Source organism: Calliopsis andreniformis, unplaced genomic scaffold (genome assembly GCF_051401765.1).
Source record: "Calliopsis andreniformis isolate RMS-2024a unplaced genomic scaffold, iyCalAndr_principal scaffold0002, whole genome shotgun sequence".
Lineage (NCBI taxonomy): Eukaryota > Metazoa > Arthropoda > Insecta > Hymenoptera > Andrenidae > Calliopsis > Calliopsis andreniformis.
In genome coordinates this window covers 8337899-8361405 of record NW_027480423.1, presented here as the reverse complement: position 1 = coordinate 8361405, position 23507 = coordinate 8337899, and positions in this window count along the sequence as shown.

The following is a 23507-nucleotide window of genomic DNA, read 5'->3' as shown; positions in this document are numbered from 1 at the left end:
ATAATTGCAACCAGTCTGAAAGTAATGGTCATTTCTACGCTTCGGGCAACATACGCTTAACTATTGGACATTGCCCCACGAGATCGAATAGCTACGACCTTAGAAGTCAACACCTGAAACATAAAATACAATAAAAATACAACAGTTTCTCCATCGTATAGCATGAATAATTGCAACCAGTGTGAAAGTAATGGTCATTTCTACGTTCCGGGCCACCTAGGCTTCACCCTAGGATGTTGTTCCACCAGATCGAATAGTTAGGACCTAGGAAGTCAACGCCAGGAGAATAAAATACAATATAAGTACAACAGCTTTTCCACTGTATAAAACGGATAATTGCAACCAGTGTGAATGTAATGGACGTTTCTATGTTCCGGGCAACCTACGTTTCACTCTATGGCGTTGCTCCACCAGATCGAATAGTTACGGCCTAAGAAGTCAACGCCAGAAGCACCAAATACAAAATAAGTACTACAGTTTTTCCATCGTATTAAACGAATAATTGCAACCAGTGTGAAAGTAATGGTCTTCTCTACGTTCCGGGCAACCTACGCGTCACTCTAGGGCGTTGCTCCACCACATCGAATAGGTACGGCCTTAGAATTCAAAGCCAGAAGCGTAAAATACAATATAAATACAACAGCTTTTCCATCGTATAGAACGAATAATTGCAAACAGTGTGAAAGTAATGGTCATTTCTACGTTCCGGCCAACCTAGGCTTCACTCTAGGGCGTTCCTCCACCAGATCGAATAGCTAGGGACTTAGAATTAAACGCCAGAAGCATAAAATACAATAAAAATACAACAGTTTTTACATCGTATAGAAAGAATAATTGCAACCAGTGTGAAAGTACTGGTCATTTCTACGTTCCGGGTAACCTAGGTTTGACTCTAGGGCGTTGCTCCACCAGATCGAATGCCTAGGGACTTAGAAATCAACGCCAGAAGCATAAAATACAATATAAATACAACAGCTTTGCCATCGTATAAAATGAATAATTGCAAACAGTGTGAAAGTAATTGTCATTTCTACGTTCCGGGCAACATAGGCTTCACTCTTGGACGTTGCCCCACAAGATCGAATAGCTACGACCTTAGAAGTCAACGCCAGAAGCATAAAATGCAATATAAATACAACAGCTTTGCCATCGTATAAAATGAATAATTGCAAACAGTGTGAAAGTAATTGTCATTTCTACGTTCCGGGCAACATAGGCTTCACTCTTGGACGTTGCCCCACAAGATCGAATAGCTAGGACCTTAGAAGTCGAAGCCAGAAGCAGAAAATTCAAAATAAATAGAACAGTTTTTCCATTGTATGAAACGAATAATTGCTACCAGTGTGAAAGTTATGGTCATTTCTACGTTCCTGGCAACCTAGGCTTCACCCGAGGGCGTTGTTCCACCAGATGGAATAGTTAGGGCCTAATAAGTCAACGCCAGAAGCACTAAATACGATATAAATACAACAGCTTTTCCATCGTATAAAACGAATAATTGCAAACAGTGTGAAAGTAATGGCCATTTCTACGTTCCGGCCAACCTAAGCTTCACTCAAGGGCGTTGCTCCGCCACATCGAATAGCTACGGCCTTAGAAGTCAACGCCTGAAGCATAAAACGCAATAAGAAATACAACAGCTTTTCATCGAGTAACAGGAATAATTGCAACAAGCGTGAAGGTAATGGTCATTTCTACGTAACGGTCAACCTAGGCTTCACTCTAGGGCGTTGCTCCACCAGATCGCATAGTAAGGGGCTCAGAAGTCAACGCCAGAAGCATAAAATACAATAAAGATGCAACAGGTTTTCCATAGTATAAAATGAATAATTGCAAACAGTGTGAAAGTAATGGTCATTTCTACGTTCCGGCCAACTTAGGCGTCACTCTAGGGCGTTGCTCCACCACATCCAATAGCTACAGCCTTAGAAGTCAACGCCAGAAGCATAAAATACAATATAAGTACAACAGTTTTTCCATTGTATAAAACGAGTAATTGCAACCAGTGTGAAGGTTATGGTCATTTCTACGTTCCGGGCAACCTACGTATCACTCTATGGCGTTGCTCCACCAGATGGAATAGTTATGGCCTAAGAAGTCAAAGCCACAAGCACAAAATACATAATAAGTACAACAGTTTTTCCACCGTATAACAGGATTAATTGCAACCAGTTTGAATGTGATGGTCATTTCTACGTTCCGGGCAACCTAGGCTTCAGTCTATGGCGTTGCTCCACCAGATCGAATAGTTAGGGACTTACAATTCAACGCCAGAAGCATAAAATACAATAAAAATACAACAGTTTTTCCATCGTATAACTGGAATAATTGCAACCAGTGTGAATGTAATGGACGTTTCTATGTTCCGGGCAACCTACGTTTCACTCTATGGCGTTGCTCCACCAGATCGAATAGTTACTGCCTAAGAAGTCAACGCCAGAAGCACCAAATACAAAATAAGTACTACAGTTTTTCCATCGTATTAAACGAATAATTGCAACCAGTGTGAAGGTAATGGTCTTTTCTACGTTCCGGGCAACCTACGCGTCACTCTAGGGCGTTGCTCCACCACATCGAATAGGTACGGCCTTAGAATTCAAAGCCAGAAGCGTAAAATACAATATAAATACAACAGTTTTTCGATCGTATAAAACGAATAATTGCAACCAGTATGAAAGTTATGGTCATTTCTACTTTCGGGGCAACCCAGGTTTCACCCTAGGGCGCTGCTCCAACAGATTAAGTAGTTAGGGCCTTAGAAGTCAACGCCCGAAGCATAAAATGCAATAAAAATACAACAGTTTTTCCACCGTATAACAGGATTAATTGCTACCAGTTTGAATGTGATGGTCATTTCTACGTTCCGGCCAACCTAGGCTTCCCTCTATTGCGTTGCTCCTCCAGATCGAATAGTTAGGGCCTTAGAAGTCAACGCCAGAAGCACAAAATACAATATAAATACAACTGTTTTTCCATTGTATAGCATGGATCACTGCAACCAGTGCGAAGGTAATGATCATTTCGGCGTTTCGGGCATCCAAATCTTAACTCTGAGGCGTTGCTACACCAGATCGAAGAGTTAGGGCCTCAGAAGTCAACGCCAGAAGTATAAAATACAATAAAAATACAACAGTCTTTCCATACTAGAACAGGAATAATTGCAACCCGTGTGAAAGTGATGGTCATTTCTAGGTTCCAGGCAACCTAGGCTTCACTCTAGGGCGTTGTTCCACAAGATCGAATAGTTAGGGCATTAGAAGTCAGCGCCAGAAGCATAAAATACAATAAAGATGCAAAAGTTTTATCATTGTATAACAGGAATAACTGTAAACAGTGTGAAAGTAATGGTCATTTCTACGTTCCAGGCAACCTAGGCTTCACTCTAGGTCGTTGCTCCACCAGATGGAATAGTTTGCGCCTTAGAAGTCAACGCCAGAAGCATAAAATACAATAAAGATGCAACAGTTTTTCCATCGTATAACAGGAATAATTGCAACCAGTGTGATTGTAATGATCATTTCGGCGTTTCGGGCATCCTAGACTTATCTGTGAGGCATTGCTCCACCAGATCGAATAGTTAGGGCCTAAGATGTCAACGCCAGAAGCATAAAATACAATATAAATACAACAGCTTTGCCATCGTATAAAATGAATAATTGCAAACAGTGCGAAAGATATGGACATTTCTACGTTCCGGGCTACCTAGGCTTCACTCTATGGGGTTCTTCCACCACGTCGAATGGCAACGGCCTCAGAGGTCAACGCCAGAAGCATAAAATACAATATAAATATAACAGTTTTTCCATCGTATAGAACGAATAATAGCAACCAGTGTGAAAGTTATGGTCATTTCTAGGTTCCCGGCAACCTAGGCTTCACTCTAGGGCGTTGTTCCACCAGATCAAACAGTTAGGGCCTTAGAAGTCAACGCCCGAAGCATAAAACACAAAATATATAGAACGGTTTTTCCATTGTATAAAACGAATAATTGCTACCAGCGTAAAAGGTATGGTCATTTCTACGTTCCGGGCAACCTAGGATTCACCCTAGGGCGTTGTTCCACCAGATCGAATAGTTAGGGCCTAAGAAGTGAACGCCAGAAGCATAAAATACAATATAAATACAACAGTTTTTCCATCGTATATAATGTATATATGCATACAGTGTGAAAGTAATGGTCATTTCCATGTTCCGGGCAACCTAGTCTTCACTCTAGGGCGTTGTTCCACCATATCGCATAGTTAGGGCCTAACAAGTCAACGCCGGAAGAATAAAATACGATATAAGTACAAAAGTTTTTCCATCGTATAAAATGAATAATTGCAAACATTGTGAGAGTAATGGTCATTTGTACGTTCCGGGCAACCTAGGCGTCACTCTAGGGCGTTGCTCCACCACACTTAATAGCTACGGCCTTAGAAGTCAACCCCAGAAGAATAAAATACAATAAAGATGCCACAGCTTTTCCATCGTATAAAACGAATAATTGCAACCAGTGTGAAAGTTATGGTCATTTCTACATTACGAGCAACCTAGGCTTCACTCTAGGGCGTTGCTCCTCCAGATCGAATAGTTAGGTCCTTAGAAGTCAACGCCAGAAGCATAAAATACGATATAAATACAACAGCATTTCTATCGTATAAGACGAATAATTGCAACCAGTGTGAATGTAATGGTCATTTCTACGTTCCGGGCAACCTGTGCTTCACTCTACGGCGTTGCTCCACCAGATCGAGTAGTTAGGGCCTTAGAAGTCTTCGCCAGAAGCATAAAATACAATAAAGATGCAAAAGTTTTTCCATCGTATAACAGGAATAACTGTAAACAGTGTGAAAGTAATGGTCATTTCTACGTTCCAGGCAACCTATGCTTCACTCTAGGGCGGTGCTCTACCAGATTAAATAGTTAGGGCCTAAGAAGTCAACGCCAGAAGCATAAAACACAATATAAATACAACAGCTTTTCCATCGTATATAATGTATATTTGCATACAGTGTGAAAGTAATGGTCATTTCCATGATCCGGGCAACCTAGTCTTCACTCTAGGGCGTTGTTCCACCAGATCGCATAGTTAGGGCCTAAGAAGTCAACGCCAGAAGAATAAAATACAATATAAGTACAAAAGTTTTTCCATCGTATAAAATGAATAATTGCAAACATTGTGAAAGTAATGGTCATTTCTACATACCGAGCAACCTAGGCTTCACTCTAGGGCGTTGCTCCACCAGATCGAATAGTGAGGTCCTTAGAAGTCAACACCAGAAGCATAAAATACGATATAAATACAACAGCTTTTCCATCGTATAAAAGGAACAATTGCAGACAGTGTGAAAGTTATGGTCATTTCTACATTCCGAGCAACCTAGGCTTCACTCTAGGGCGTTGCTCCACCTGATCGAATAGTTAGGGCCTTAGAAGTCAACGCCAGAAGCATAAAATACAATAAAGATGCAACAGCTTTTCCATCGTATAGCAGGAATAATTTGCAACAAGCGTGATAGTAATGATCATTTCGGCGTTTCGTGCATCCTAGACTTATCTCTGAGGCATTGCTCCACCAGGTCGAATAGTTAGGGCCTAAGAAGTCAACGCCAGAAGCATAAAATACAACATAAATACAATAGATTTTCCATCGTATATAATGTATATCTGCAAACAGTGTGAAAGTAATGGTCATTTCTACGTAGCGGGCAACCTAGGCTCCACTCTCGGGCGTTGCTCCACGAAATCAAATGGCTAGGGCCTAAGAAGTCAACGCCAGAAGCATAAAATACAATATAAATACAACAGCTTTTCCATCGTATAAGACGAATAATTGCAACCAGTGTGAAAGCAATGGTCATTTCTACGTTCCGGCCAACCTAGGCGTCACTCTAGGGCGTTGCTCCACCACATCTAATAGCTACGGCCGTAGAAGTCAACCGCAGATGAATAAAATACGATAAAGGTGCAACAGTTTTTCCATCGTATAACAGGAATAATTGCAACCAGTGTGATTGTAATGATCATTTCGGCGTTTCGGGCATCCTACACTTATCTCTGAGGCATTGCTCCACCAGATCGAATAGTTAGGGCCTAAGATGTCAACGCCAGAAGCATAAAATACAATATAAATACAACAGCTTTGCCATCGTATAAAATGAATAATTGCAAACAGTGCGAAAGATATGGACATTTCTACGTTCCGGGCTACCTAGGCTTCACTCTATGGGGTTCTTCCACCACATCGAATAGCAACGGCCTCAGAGGTCAACGCCAGAAGCATAAAATACAATATAAATATAACAGTTTTTCCATCGTATAGAACGAATAATAGCAACCAGTGTGAAAGTTATGGTCATTTCTAGGTTCCAGGCAACCTAGGCTTCACTCTAGGGCGTTGTTCCACCAGATCAAACAGTTAGGGCCTTAGAAGTCAACGCCCGAAGCATAAAACACAAAATATATAGAACGGTTTTTCCATTGTATAAAACGAATAATTGCTACCAGCGTAAAAGGTATGGTCATTTCTACGTTCCGGGCAACCTAGGATTCACCCTAGGGCGTTGTTCCACCAGATCAAATAGTTAGGGCCTAAGAAGTGAACGCCAGAAGCATAAAATACAATATAAATACAACAGTTTTTCCATCGTATATAATGTATATATGCATACAGTGTGAAAGTAATGGTCATTTCCATGTTCCGGGCAACCTAGTCTTCACTCTAGGGCGTTGTTCCACCATATCGCATAGTTAGGGCCTAACAAGTCAACGCCAGAAGAATAAAATACGATATAAGTACAAAAGTTTTTCCATCGTATAAAATGAATAATTGCAAACATTGTGAGAGTAATGGTCATTTGTACGTTCCGGGCAACCTAGGCGTCACTCTAGGGCGTTGCTCCACCACATTTAATAGCTAGGGCCTTAGAAGTCAACCCCAGAAGAATAAAATACAATAAAGATGCCACAGCTTTTCCATCGTATAAAACGAATAATTGCAACCAGTGTGAAAGTTATGGTCATTTCTACATTACGAGCAACCTAGGCTTCACTCTAGGGCGTTGCTCCACCTGATCGAATAGTTAGGGCCTTAGAAGTCAACGCCAGAAGCATAAAATACAATAAAGATGCAACAGCTTTTCCATCGTATAGCAGGAATAATTTGCAACAAGCGTGATAGTAATGATCATTTCGGCGTTTCGTGCATCCTAGACTTATCTCTGAGGCATTGCTCCACCAGGTCGAATAGTTAGGGCCTAAGAAGTCAACGCCAGAAGCATAAAATACAACATAAGTACAATAGATTTTCCATCGTATATAATGTATATCTGCAAACAGTGTGAAAGTAATGGTCATTTCTACGTTCCGAGCAACCTAGGCTTCACTCTGGGGTGGTGCTCCAACATATCGAATAGCTACGGCCTTAGAAGTCAACGCCAGAAGCATAAAATACAATAAAAATACAACAGTCTTTCCATACTAGAACAGGAATAATTGCAACCCGTGTGAAAGTGATGGTCATTTCTAGGTTCCAGGCAACCTAGGCTTCACTCTAGGGCGTTGTTCCACAAGATGGAATAGTTAGGGCATTAGAAGTCAGCGCCAGAAGCATAAAACACAATAAAGATGCAAAAGTTTTATCATGGTATAACAGGAATAACTGTAAACAGTGTGAAAGTAATGGTCATTTCTACGTTCCAGGCAACCTAGGCTTCACTCTAGGTCGTTGTTCCACCAGATCGAATAGTTAGGGCCTAAGAAGTCAACGCCAGAAGCATAAAATACAATATAAATATAACAGTTTTTCCATCGTATACAGAGAATCATAGCAACCAGTGTGAAAGTTATGGTCATTTCTACGTTCCGGGCAGCCTAGGCTTCACTCTAGGGCGTTGCTCCACCAGATGGAATAGTTTGCGCCTTAGAAGTCAACGCCAGAAGCATAAAATACAATAAAGATGCAACAGTTTTTCCATCGTATAACAGGAATAATTGCAACCAGTGTGATTGTAATGATCATTTCGGCGTTTCGGGCATCCTAGACTTATCTCTGAGGCATTGCTCCACCAGATCGAATAGTTAGGGCCTAAGATGTCAACGCCAGAAGCATAAAATACAATATAAATACAACAGCTTTGCCATCGTATAAAATGAATAATTGCAAACAGTGCGAAAGATATGGACATTTCTACGTTCCGGGCTACCTAGGCTTCACTCTATGGGGTTCTTCCACCACATCGAATAGCAACGGCCTCAGAGGTCAACGCCAGAAGCATAAAATACAATATAAATATAACAGTTTTTCCATCGTATAGAACGAATAATAGCAACCAGTGTGAAAGTTATGGTCATTTCTAGGTTCCCGGCAACCTAGGCTTCACTCTAGGGCGTTGTTCCACCAGATCAAACAGTTAGGGCCTTAGAAGTCAACGCCCGAAGCATAAAACACAAAATATATAGAACGGTTTTTCCATTGTATAAAACGAATAATTGCTACCAGCGTAAAAGGTATGGTCCTTTCTACGTTCCGGGCAACATAGGATTCACCCTAGGGCGTTGTTCCACCAGATCGAATAGTTAGGGCCTAAGAAGTGAACGCCAGAAGCATAAAATACAATATAAATACAACAGTTTTTCCATCGTATATAATGTATATATGCATACAGTGTGAAAGTAATGGTCATTTCCATGTTCCGGGCAACCTAGTCTTCACTCTAGGGCGTTGTTCCACCATATCGCATAGTTAGGGCCTAACAAGTCAACGCCAGAAGAATAAAATACGATATAAGTACAAAAGTTTTTCCATCGTATAAAATGAATAATTGCAAACATTGTGAGAGTAATGGTCATTTGTACGTTCCGGGCAACCTAGGCGTCACTCTAGGGCGTTGCTCCACCACACTTAATAGCTAGGGCCTTAGAAGTCAACCCCAGAAGAATAAAATACAATAAAGATGCCACAGCTTTTCCATCGTATAAAACGAATAATTGCAACCAGTGTGAAAGTTATGGTCATTTCTACTTTCCGGGCAACCTAGGCTTCACCCTAGGGCGTTGTTCAACCAGACCGAACAGTTAGGGCCTAAGAAGTCAACGCCAGAAGCATAAAATACAATATAAATATAACAGTTTTTCTATCGTATAAAACGAATGATAGCAACCAGTGTGAAATTTATGGTCACTTCTACGTTCCGGGCATCCTAGACTTCACTCTAGGGCGTTGCTCCACCAGATCGAATAGTTAGGGCCTTAGAAGTCAACGCTAGAAGCATAAAATACAATAAAGATGCAACAGTTTTTCCATCGTATAAAACGAATAATTGCAACCAGTGTGAAAGTTATGGTCATTTCTACATACCGAGCAACCTAGGCTTCACTCTAGGGCGTTGCTCCACCAGATCGAATAGTGAGGTCCTTAGAAGTCAACGCCAGAAGCATAAAATACGATATAAATACAACAGCTTTTCCATCGTATAAAAGGAACAATTGCAGACAGTGTGAAAGTTATGGTCATTTCTACATTCCGAGCAACCTAGGCTTCACTCTAGGGCGTTGCTCCACCTGATCGAATAGTTAGGGCCTTAGAAGTCAACGCCAGAAGCATAAAATACAATAAAGATGCAACAGCTTTTCCATCGTATAGCAGGAATAATTTGCAACCAGTGTGGTAGTAGTGGTCATTTCTACGTACCGGGCAACCTAGGCTTCACTCTAGGGCGGTGCTGCAACATGTCGAATAGCTACGGCCTTAGAAGTCTACGACTGAAGCATAAAATACAATAAAAATACAACAGTCTTTTCATCGTATAACAGGAATAATTGCAACAAGCGTGATAGTAATGAACATTTCGGCGTTTCGTGCATCCTAGACTTATCTCTGAGGCATTGCTCCACCAGGTCGAATAGTTAGGGCCTAAGAAGTCAACGCCAGAAGCATAAAATACAACATAAATACAATAGATTTTCCATCGTATATAATGTATATCTGCAAACAGTGTGAAAGTAATGGTCATTTCTACGTAGCGGGCAACCTAGGCTCCACTCTCGGGCGTTGCTCCACGAAATCAAATGGCTAGGGCCTTAGAAGTCAGCGCCAGAAGCATAAAATACAATAAAGATGCAAAAGTTTTTCCATCGTATAACAGGAATAACTGCAAACAGTGTGAAAGTAATGGTCATTTCTACGTTCCAGGCAACCTAGGCTTCACTCTAGGTCGTTGTTCCACCAGATCGAATAGTTAGGGCCTAAGAAGTCAACGCCAGAAGCATAAAATACAATATAAATATAACAGTTTTTCCATCGTATAAAGAGAATAATAGCAACCAGTGTGAAAGTTATGGTCATTTCTACGTTCCGGGCAGCCTAGGCTTCACTCTAGGGCGTTGCTCCACCAGATCAAACAGTTAGGGCCTTAGAAGTCAACGCCCGAAGCATTAAATACAAAATAAATAGAACAGTTTTTCCTGTGTATAAAACGAATAATTGGTACCAGTGTGAAAGTTATGGTCATTGCTACGTTCCGCGCAACCTAGGTTTCACTCCAGGGCGTTGCTCCACCAGATCGAATAGATACGGCCTAAGAAGTCAACGCCAGAATCATGAAATACGATAAAGATGCAACAGTTTTTCCATCGTACAAAACGAATAATTGCAACCAGTGTGAAAGTTATGGTCATTTCTACATTACGAGCAACCTAGGCTTCACTCTAGGGCGTTGCTCCTCCAGATCGAATAGTTAGGTCCTTAGAAGTCAACGCCAGAAGCATAAAATAAGATATAAATACAACAGCATTTCTATCGTATAAGACGAATAATTGCAACCAGTGTGAACGTAATGGTCATTTCTACGTTCCGGGCAACCTGGGCTTCACTCTACGGCGTTGCTCCACCAGATCGAGTAGTTAGGGCCTTAGAAGTCTTCGCCAGAAGCATAAAATACAATAAAGATGCAAAAGTTTTTCCATCGTATAACAGGAATAACTGTAAACAGTGTGAAAGTAATGGTCATTTCTACGTTCCAGGCAACCTATGCTTCACTCTAGGGCGGTGCTCTACCAGATTAAATAGTTAGGGCCTAAGAAGTCGACGCCAGAAGCATAAAACACAATATAAATACAACAGCTTTTCCATCGTATATAATGTATATTTGCATACAGTGTGAAAGTAATGGCCATTTCCATGTTCCGGGCAACCTAGTCTTCACTCTAGGGCGTTGTTCCACCAGATCGCATAGTTAGGGCCTAAGAAGTCAACGCCAGAAGAATAAAATACAATATAAGTACAAAAGTTTTTCCATCGTATAAAATGAATAATTGCAAACATTGTGAAAGTAATGGTCATTTCTACATACCGAGCAACCTAGGCTTCACTCTAGGGCGTTGCTCCACCAGACCGAATAGTGAGGTCCTTAGAAGTCAACGCCAGAAGCATAAAATACGATATAAATACAACAGCTTTTCCATCGTATAAAAGGAACAATTGCAGACAGTGTGAAAGTTATGGTCATTTCTACATTCCGAGCAACCTAGGCTTCACTCTAGGGCGTTGCTCCAACATATCGAATAGCTACGGCCTTAGAAGTCTACGACTGAAGCATAAAATACAATAAAAATACAACAGTCTTTTCATCGTATAACAGGAATAATTGCAACAAGCGTGATAGTAATGATCATTTCGGCGTTTCGTGCATCCTAGACTTATCTCTGAGGCATTGCTCCACCAGGTCGAATAGTTAGGGCCTAAGAAGTCAACGCCAGAAGCATAAAATACAACATAAATACAATAGATTTTCCATCGTATATAATGTATATCTGCAAACAGTGTGAAAGTAATGGTCATTTCTACGTAGCGGGCAACCTAGGCTCCACTCTCGGGCGTTGCTCCACGAAATCAAATGGCTAGGGCCTTAGAAGTCAGCGCCAGAAGCATAAAATACAATAAAGATGCAAAAGTTTTTCCATCGTATAACAGGAATAACTGCAAACAGTGTGAAAGTAATGGTCATTTCTACGTTCCAGGCAACCTAGGCTTCACTCTAGGTCGTTGTTCCACCAGATCGAATAGTTAGGGCCTAAGAAGTCAACGCCAGAAGCATAAAATACAATATAAATATAACAGTTTTTCCATCGTATAAAGAGAATAAAAGCAACCAGTGTGAAAGTTATGGTCATTTCTACGTTCCGGGCAGCCTAGGCTTCACTCTAGGGCGTTGCTCCACCAGATCAAACAGTTAGGGCCTTAGAAGTCAACGCCCGAAGCATTAAATACAAAATAAATAGAACAGTTTTTCCTGTGTATAAAACGAATAATTGGTACCAGTGTGAAAGTTATGGTCATTGCTACGTTCCGCGCAACCTAGGTTTCACTCCAGGGCGTTGCTCCACCAGATCGAATAGATACGGCCTAAGAAGTCAACGCCAGAATCATGAAATACGATAAAGATGCAACAGTTTTTCCATCGTACAAAACGAATAATTGCAACCAGTGTGAAAGTTATGGTCATTTCTACATTACGAGCAACCTAGGCTTCACTCTAGGGCGTTGCTCCTCCAGATCGAATAGTTAGGTCCTTAGAAGTCAACGCCAGAAGCATAAAATACGATATAAATACAACAGCATTTCTATCGTATAAGACGAATAATTGCAACCAGTGTGAATGTAATGGTCATTTCTACGTTCCGGGCAACCTGGGCTTCACTCTACGGCGTTGCTCCACCAGATCGAGTAGTTAGGGCCTTAGAAGTCTTCGCCAGAAGCATAAAATACAATAAAGATGCAAAAGTTTTTCCATCGTATAACAGGAATAACTGTAAACAGTGTGAAAGTAATGGTCATTTCTACGTTCCAGGCAACCTATGCTTCACTCTAGGGCGGTGCTCTACCAGATTAAATAGTTAGGGCCTAAGAAGTCAACGCCAGAAGCATAAAACACAATATAAATACAACAGCTTTTCCATCGTATATAATGTATATTTGCATACAGTGTGAAAGTAATGGTCATTTCCATGTTCCGGGCAACCTAGTCTTCACTCTAGGGCGTTGTTCCACCAGATCGCATAGTTAGGGCCTAAGAAGTCAACGCCAGAAGAATAAAATACAATATAAGTACAAAAGTTTTTCCATCGTATAAAATGAATAATTGCAAACATTGTGAAAGTAATGGTCATTTCTACATACCGAGCAACCTAGGCTTCACTCTAGGGCGTTGCTCCACCAGACCGAATAGTGAGGTCCTTAGAAGTCAACGCCAGAAGCATAAAATACGATATAAATACAACAGCTTTTCCATCGTATAAAAGGAACAATTGCAGACAGTGTGAAAGTTATGGTCATTTCTACATTCCGAGCAACCTAGGCTTCACTCTAGGGCGTTGCTCCAACATATCGAATAGCTACGGCCTTAGAAGTCTACGACTGAAGCATAAAATACAATAAAAATACAACAGTCTTTTCATCGTATAACAGGAATAATTGCAACAAGCGTGATAGTAATGATCATTTCGGCGTTTCGTGCATCCTAGACTTATCTCTGAGGCATTGCTCCACCAGGTCGAATAGTTAGGGCCTAAGAAGTCAACGCCAGAAGCATAAAATACAACATAAATACAATAGATTTTCCATCGTATATAATGTATATCTGCAAACAGTGTGAAAGTAATGGTCATTTCTACGTAGCGGGCAACCTAGGCTCCACTCTCGGGCGTTGCTCCACGAAATCAAATGGCTAGGGCCTTAGAAGTCAGCGCCAGAAGCATAAAATACAATAAAGATGCAAAAGTTTTTCCATCGTATAACAGGAATAACTGCAAACAGTGTGAAAGTAATGGTCATTTCTACGTTCCAGGCAACCTATGCTTCACTCTAGGGCGGTGCTCTACCAGATTAAATAGTTAGGGCCTAAGAAGTCAACGCCAGAAGCATAAAACACAATATAAATACAACAGCTTTTCCATCGTATATAATGTATATTTGCATACAGTGTGAAAGTAATGGTAATTTCCATGTTCCGGGCAACCTAGTCTTCACTCTAGGGCGCTGTTCCACCAGATCGCATAGTTAGGGCCTAAGAAGTCATCGCCAGAAGAATAAAATACAATATAAGTACAAAAGTTTTTCCATCGTATAAAATGAATAATTGCAAACATTGTGAAAGTAATGGTCATTTCTACATACCGAGCAACCTAGGCTTCACTCTAGGGCGTTGCTCCACCAGATCGAATAGTGAGGTCCTTAGAAGTCAACGCCAGAAGCATAAAATACGATATAAATACAACAGCTTTTCCATCGTATAAAAGGAACAATTGCAGACAGTGTGAAAGTTATGGTCATTTCTACATTCCGAGCAACCTAGGCTTCACTCTAGGGCGTTGCTCCACCTGATCGAATAGTTAGGGCCTTAGAAGTCAACGCCAGAAGCATAAAATACAATAAAGATGCAACAGCTTTTCCATCGTATAGCAGGAATAATTTGCAACCAGTGTGGTAGTAGTGGTCATTTCTACGTACCGGGCAACCTAGGCTTCACTCTAGGGCGGTGCTCCAACATATCGAATATCTACGGCCTTAGAAGTCTACGACTGAAGCATAAAATACAATAAAAATACAACAGTCTTTTCATCGTATAACAGGAATAATTGCAACAAGCGTGATAGTAATGATCATTTCGGCGTTTCGTGCATCCTAGACTTATCTCTGAGGCATTGCTCCACCAGGTCGAATAGTTAGGGCCTAAGAAGTCAACGCCAGAAGCATAAAATACAACATAAATACAATAGATTTTCCATCGTATATAATGTATATCTGCAAACAGTGTGAAAGTAATGGTCATTTCTACGTAGCGGGCAACCTAGGCTCCACTCTCGGGCGTTGCTCCACGAAATCAAATGGCTATGGCCTTAGAAGTCAGCGCCAGAAGCATAAAACACAATAAAGATGCAAAAGTTTTTCCATCGTATAACAGGAATAACTGTAAACAGTGTGAAAGTAATGGTCATTTCTACGTTCCAGGCAACCTAGGCTTCACTCTAGGTCGTTGTTCCACCAGATCGAATAGTTAGGGCCTAAGAAGTCAACGCCAGAAGCATAAAATACAATATAAATATAACAGTTTTTCCATCGTATAAAGAGAATAATAGCAACCAGTGTGAAAGTTATGGTCATTTCTACGTTCCGGGCAGCCTAGGCTTCACTCTAGGGCGTTGCTCCACCAGATCAAACAGTTAGGGCCTTAGAAGTCAACGCCCGAAGCATTAAATACAAAATAAATAGAACAGTTTTTCCTCTGTATAAAACGAATAATTGGTACCAGTGTGAAAGTTATGGTCATTGCTACGTTCCGGGCAACCTAGGCGTCACTCTAGGGCGTTGCTCCACCACACCTAATAGCTAGGGCCTTAGAAGTCAACCCCAGATGGATAAAATACAATAAAGATGCCACAGCTTTTCCACCGTATAAAACGAATAATTGCAACCAGTGTGAAAGTTATGGTCATTTCTACATTCCGAGCAACCTAGGCTTCACTCTAGGGCGTTGCTCCACCAGATCGAATAGTTAGGTCCTTAGAAGTCAACGCCAGAAGCATAAAATACGATATAAATACAACAGCATTTCCACCGTATTAAATGAATAATTGCAAACAGTGTGAAAGTAGTGGTCATTTCTACGTTCCGAGCAACCTAGGCTTCACTCTGGGGCGGTGCTCCAACATATCGAATAGCTACGGCCTTAGAAGTCTACGACTGAAGCATAAAATACAATAAAAATACAACAGTCTTTTCATCGTATAACAGGAATAATTGCAACAAGCGTGATAGTAATGATCATTTCGGCGTTTCGTGCATCCTAGACTTATCTCTGAGGCATTGCTCCACCAGGTCGAATAGTTAGGGCCTAAGAAGTCAATGCCAGAAGCATAAAATACAACATAAATACAATAGATTTTCCATCGTATATAATGTATATCTGCAAACAGTGTGAAAGTAATGGTCATTTCTACGTAGCGGGCAACCTAGGCTCCACTCTCGGGCGTTGCTCCATGAAATCAAATGGCTAGGGCCTTAGAAGTCAGCGCCAGAAGCATAAAATACAATAAAGATGCAAAAGTTTTTCCATCGTATAACAGGAATAACTGCAAACAGTGTGAAAGTAATGGTCATTTCTACGTTCCAGGCAACCTAGGCTTCACTCTAGGTCGTTGTTCCACCAGATCGAATAGTTAGGGCCTAAGAAGTCAACGCCAGAAGCATAAAATACAATATAAATATAACAGTTTTTCCATCGTATAAAGAGAATAATAGCAACCAGTGTGAAAGTTATGGTCATTTCTACGTTCCGGGCAGCCTAGGCTTCACTCTAGGGCGTTGCTCCACCAAACCAAACAGTTAGGGCCTTAGAAGTCAACGCCCGAAGCATTAAATACAAAATAAATAGAACAGTTTTTCCTGTGTATAAAACGAATAATTGGTACCAGTGTGAAAGTTATGGTCATTGCTACGTTCCGCGCAACCTAGGTTTCACTCCAGGGCGTTGCTCCACCAGATCGAATAGATACGGCCTAAGAAGTCAACGCCAGAATCATGAAATACGATAAAGATGCAACAGTTTTTCCATCGTACAAAACGAATAATGGCAACCAGTGTGAAAGTTATGGTCATTTCTACATTACGAGCAACCTAGGCTTCACTCTAGGGCGTTGCTCCTCCAGATCGAATAGTTAGGTCCTTAGAAGTCAACGCCAGAAGCATAAAATACGATATAAATACAACAGCATTTCCACCGTATTAAATGAATAATTGCAAACAGTGTGAAAGTAGTGGTCATTTCTACGTTCCGAGCAACCTAGGCTTCACTCTGGGGCAGTGCTCCAACATATCGAATAGCTACGGCCTTAGAAGTCTACGACTGAAGCATAAAATACAATAAAAATACAACAGTCTTTCCATACTAGAACAGGAATAATTGCAACCCGTGTGAAAGTGATGGTCATTTCTACGTTCCTGGCAACCTAGGCTTCACTCTAGGGCGTTGTTCCACCAGATCAAACAGTTAGGGCCTTAGAAGTCAACGCCCGAAGCATAAAACACAAAATATATAGAACGGTTTTTCCATTGTATAAAACGAATAATTGCTACCAGCGTAAAAGGTATGGTCATTTCTACGTTCCGGGCAACCTAGGATTCACCCTAGGGCGTTGTTCCACCAGATCGAATAGTTAGGGCCTAAGAAGTGAACGCCAGAAGCATAAAATACAATATAAATACAATAGTTTTTCCATCGTATAACAGGAATAACTGTAAACAGTGTGAAAGTAATGGTCATTTCTACGTTCCAGGCAACCTATGCTTCACTCTAGGGCGGTGCTCTACCAGACTAAATAGTTAGGGCCTAAGAAGTCAACGCCAGAAGCATAAAACACAATATAAATACAACAGCTTTTCCATCGTATATAATGTATATTTGCAAACAGTGTGAAAGTAGAGGTCATTTCCATGTTCCGGGCAACCCAGTTTTCACTCTAGGGCGTTGTTCCACCAGATCGAATAGTTAGCGCCTAAGAAGTCAACGCCAGAAGAATAAAATACAATATAAGTACAAAAGTTTTTCCATCGTATAAAATGAATAATTGCAAACATTGTGAAAGTAAAGGTCATTTCTACTTTCCGGGCAACCTAGGCTTCACTGTAGGGCGTTGCTCCACCAGATCGAATTGTTAGGGCCTTAGAAATCAACGCCAGAAGCATAATATACAATAAAGATGCAACAGTTTTTTCTTCGTAAAACAGGCATAATTGCAACCAGTGTGAAAGTAATGGTCATTTCTACGTTCCAGGCAACCTATGCTTCACTCTAGGGCGGTGCTCTACCAGATTAAATAGTTAGGGCCTAAGAAGTCAACGCCAGAAGCATAAAACACAATATAAATACAACAGCTTTTCCATCGTATATAATGTATATTTGCATACTGTGTGAAAGTAATGGTCATTTCCATGTTCCGGGCAACCTAGTCTTCACTCTAGGGCGCTGTTCCACCGGATCGAATAGCTTTGGCCTGAGAAGTCAACGCCAGAAGAATAAAATACAATATAAGTAGAAAAGTGTTTCCATCGTGTAAAATGAATAATTGCAAACATTGTGAAAGTAATGGTCATTTCTACGTTCCGGGCAACCTAGGCGTCACTCTAGGGCATTGCTCCGCCACACCTAATAGCTACGGCCTTGGAAGTCAACTCCAGATGAATAAAATACAACACAGATGCCACAGCTTTTCCATCGTATGAAACGAATAATTGCAACCAGTGTGAAAGTTATGGTCATTTATACTTTCCGGGCAACCTAGGCTTCACCCTAGGGCGTTGTTCCACCAGACCGAACAGTTAGGGCCTAAGAAGTCAACGCCAGAAGCATAAAATACAATATAAATATAACAGTTTTTCTATCGTATAAAACGAATGATAGCAACCAGTGTGAAATTTATGGTCACTTCTACGTTCCGGGCATCCTAGACTTCACTCTAGGGCGTTGCTCCACCAGATCGAATAGTTAGGGCCTTAGAAGTCAACGCTAGAAGCATAAAATACAATAAAGATGCAACAGTTTTTCCATCGTATAACAGGAATAATTGCAACCAGCGTGAAGGTAATGGTATGTTCTACGTTCCGGGCAACCTATGCTTCACTCTAGGTCTGTGCTCTACCAGATTAAATAGTTAGGGCCTAAGAAGTCAACGCCAGAAGCATAAAACACAATATAAATACAACAGCTTTTCCATCGTATATAATGTATATTTGCAAACAGTGTGAAAGTAGTGGTAATTTCCATGTTCCGGGCAACCTAGTCGTCACTCTAGGGCGTTGTTCCACCAGATCGAATAGTTAGGGCGTAAGAAGTCAACGCCAGAAGAATAAAATACAATATAAGTACAAAAGTTTTTTCATCGTATAAAATGAATAATTGCAAACATTGTGAAAGTAATGGTCATTTCTACTTTCCGGGCAACCTAGGCTTCACTCTAGGGCGTTGCTCCACCAGATCGAATTGTTAGGGCCTTAGAAATCAACGCCACAAGCATAATATACAATAAAGCTGCAACAGTTTTTTCTTCGTAAAACAGGAATAATTGCAACCAGTGTGAAGGTAATGGTCTTTTCTACGTTCCGGGAAACCTAGGCTTCACTCTAGGGCGGTGCTCCACCAGATCAAATAGTTAGGGCCTAAGAAGTCCACGCCAGAAGCATAAAATACAACATAAATACAATAGATTTTCCATCGTATATAATGTATATCTGCAAACAGTGTGAAAGTAATGGTCATTTCTACATATCGGGCAACCTAGGCTCCACTCTCGGGCGTTGCTCCACCAAATCAAATTGCTAGGGCCTTAGAAGTCAACGCCAGAAGCATAAAATACAATAAAGATGCAAAAGTTTTTCCATCGTATAACAGGAATAATAGCAACCAGTGTGAAATTTATGGTCATTTCTACGTTCCGGGCAGCCTAGGCTTCACTCTAGGGCGTTGCTCCACCAGATGGAATAGTTTGTGCGTTAGAAGTCAACGCCAGAAGCATAAAATACAATAAAGATGCAACAGTTTTTCCATCGTATAAAACGAATAATTGCAACCAGTGTGAAAGTTATGGTCATTTCTACGTTCCGGGCAACATAGGCTCCACTCTAGGGCGTTGCTCCACCAGATCAAACAGTTAGGTCCTTAGAAGTCAACGCCCGAAGCATTAAATACAAAATAAATAGAACAGGTTTTCCTGTGTATAAAACGAATAATTGCTATCAGTGTGAAAGTTATGGTCATTTCTACGTTCCGGGCAACCTAGGCTTCACCCTGCGGCGTCGTTCCACCAGATCGAATAGTTAGGGCCTAAGAAGTGAACGCCAGAAGCATAAAATACAATATAAATACAACAGTTTTTCCATCGTATAAAACGAATAATTGCTATCAGTGTGAAAGTTATGGTCATTTCTACATTCCGAGCAACCTAGGCTTCACTCTAGGGCGTTGCTCCACCAGATCGAATAGTTATTTCCTTAGAAGTCAACGCCAGAAGCATAAAATACGATATAAATACAACAGCATTTCCACCGTATTAAATGAATAATTGCAACCAGTGTGAAAGTTATGGTCATTTCTACGTTCCAGGCAACCTAGGCTTCACTCTAGGGCGTTGTTCCACAAGATCGAATAGTTAGGTCCTTAGAAGTCAACGCCAGAAGCATAAAATACGATATAAATACAACAGCATTTCCACCGTATTAAATGAATTATTGCAAACAGTGTGAAGGTAGTGTTCATTTCTACGTTCCGGGCAACCTAGGCTTCACTCTAGGGCGGTGCTCCAACATATCGAATAGCTACGGCCTTAGAAGTCTACGACTGAAGCATAAAATACAATAAAAATACAACAGTCTTTTCATCGTATAACAGGAATAATTGCAACAAGCGTAATAGTAATGATCATTTCGGCGTTTCGGGCATCCTAGACTTATCTCTGAAGCATTGCTCCACCAGATCGAATAGTTAGGGCCTAAGAAGTCAACGCCAGAAGCATAAAATACAATATAAATACAACAGTTTTGCCATCGTATAAAATGAATAATTGCAAACAGTGCGAAAGATATGGACATTTCTACGTTCCGCGCTACCTAGGCTTCACTCTATGGCGTTCTTCCACCACATCGAATAGCAACGGCCTCAGAAGTCAACGCCAGAAGCATAAAATACAATATAAATATAACAGTTTTTCCATCGTATAAAGAGAATAATAGCAACCAGTGTGAAAGTTATGGTCATTTCTACGTTCCGAGCAACCTAGGCCTCACTCTAGCGCGTTGCTCCACCGGATCGAATAGCTAGGGACTTAGAATTCAACGCCATAAGTATAAAACACAATATAAGTACAACAGTTTTTCCATCGTATAAAATGAATAATTGCAACCAGTGTGAAAGTAATGGTCATTTCTACGTAGCGGGCAACCTAGGCTCCACTCTCGGGCGTTGCTCCACCAAATCAAATGGCTAGGGCCTTAGAAGTCAGCGCCAGAAGCATAAAATACAATAAAGATGCAAAAGTTTTTCCATCGTATAACAGGAATAACTGTAAACAGTGTGAAAGCAATGGTCATTTCTACGTCCCAGGCAACCTAGGCTTCACTCTAGGTCGTTGTTCCACCAGATCGAATAGTTAGGGCCTAAGAAGTCAACACCAGAAGCATAAAATACAATATAAACATAACAGTTTTTCCATCGTATAAAGAGAATAATAGCAACCAGTGTGAAAGTTATGGTCATTTCTACGTTCCGGGCAGCCTAGGCTTCACTCTAGGGCGTTGCTCCACCAGATGGAATAGTTTGCGCCTTAGAAGTCAACGCCAGAAGCATAAAATACAATAAAGATGCAACAGTTTTTCCATCGTATAACAGGAATAATTGCAACCAGTGTGATAGTAGTGGTCATTTCCACGTACCGGGCAACCTAGGCTTCACTCTAGGGCGGTGCTCCAACATATCGAATAGCTACGGCCTTAGAAGTCTACGACTGAAGCATAAAATACAATAAAAATACAACAGTCTTTTCATCGTATAACAGGAATAATTGCAACAAGCGTGATAGTAATGATCATTTCGGCGTTCCGTGCATCCTAGACTTATCTCTGAGGCATTGCTCCACCAGGTCGAATAGTTAGGGCCTAAGAAGTCAACGCCAGAAGCATAAAATACAACATAAATACAATAGATTTTCCATCGTATATATTGTATATCTGCAAACAGTGTGAAAGTAATGGTCATTTCTACGTAGCGGGCAACCTAGGCTCCACTCTCGGGCGTTGCTCCACCAAATCCAATGGCTAGGGCCTTAGAAGTCAGCGCCAGAAGCATAAAATACAATAAAGATGCAAAAGCTTTTCCGTCGTATAACAGGAATAACTGTAAACAGTGTGAAGGTAATGGTCATTTTTACGTTCCAGGCAACCTAGGCTTCACTCTAGGTCGTTGTTCCACCAGATCGAATAGTTAGGGCCTAAGAAGTCAACGCCAGAAGCATAAAATACAATATAAATATAACAGTTTTTCCATCGTATAAACAGAATAATAGCAACCAGTGTGAAAGTTATGGTCCTTTCTACGTTCCGGGCAGCCTAGGCTTCACTCGAGGGCGTTGCTCCACCAGATCAAACAGTTAGGGCCTTAGAAGTCAACGCCCGAAGCATTAAATACAAAATAAATAGAACAGTTTTTCCTGTGTATAAAACGAATAATTGGTACCAGTGTGAAAGTTATGGTCATTGCTACGTTCCGCGCAACCTAGGTTTCACTCCAGGGCGTTGCTCCACCAGATCGAATAGATACGGCCTAAGAAGTCAACGCCAGAATCATGAAATACGATAAAGATGCAACAGTTTTTCCATCGTACAAAACGAATAATGGCAACCAGTGTGAAAGTTATGGTCATTTCTACATTACGAGCAACCTAGGCTTCACTCTAGGGCGTTGCTCCTCCAGATCGAATAGTTAGGTCCTTAGAAGTCAACGCCAGAAGCATAAAATACGATATAAATACAACAGCATTTCCACCGTATTAAATGAATAATTGCAAACAGTGTGAAAGTAGTGGTCATTTCTACGTTCCGAGCAACCTAGGCTTCACTCTGGGGCAGTGCTCCAACATATCGAATAGCTACGGCCTTAGAAGTCTACGACTGAAGCATAAAATACAATAAAAATACAACAGTCTTTCCATACTAGAACAGGAATAATTGCAACCCGTGTGAAAGTGATGGTCATTTCTACGTTCCTGGCAACCTAGGCTTCACTCTAGGGCGTTGTTCCACCAGATCAAACAGTTAGGGCCTTAGAAGTCAACGCCCGAAGCATAAAACACAAAATATATAGAACGGTTTTTCCATTGTATAAAACGAATAATTGCTACCAGCGTAAAAGGTATGGTCATTTCTACGTTCCGGGCAACCTAGGATTCACCCTAGGGCGTTGTTCCACCAGATCGAATAGTTAGGGCCTAAGAAGTGAACGCCAGAAGCATAAAATACAATATAAATACAATAGTTTTTCCATCGTATAACAGGAATAACTGTAAACAGTGTGAAAGTAATGGTCATTTCTACGTTCCAGGCAACCTATGCTTCACTCTAGGGCGGTGCTCTACCAGACTAAATAGTTAGGGCCTAAGAAGTCAACGCCAGAAGCATAAAACACAATATAAATACAACAGCTTTTCCATCGTATATAATGTATATTTGCAAACAGTGTGAAAGTAGAGGTCATTTCCATGTTCCGGGCAACCCAGTTTTCACTCTAGGGCGTTGTTCCACCAGATCGAATAGTTAGCGCCTAAGAAGTCAACGCCAGAAGAATAAAATACAATATAAGTACAAAAGTTTTTCCATCGTATAAAATGAATAATTGCAAACATTGTGAAAGTAAAGGTCATTTCTACTTTCCGGGCAACCTAGGCTTCACTGTAGGGCGTTGCTCCACCAGATCGAATTGTTAGGG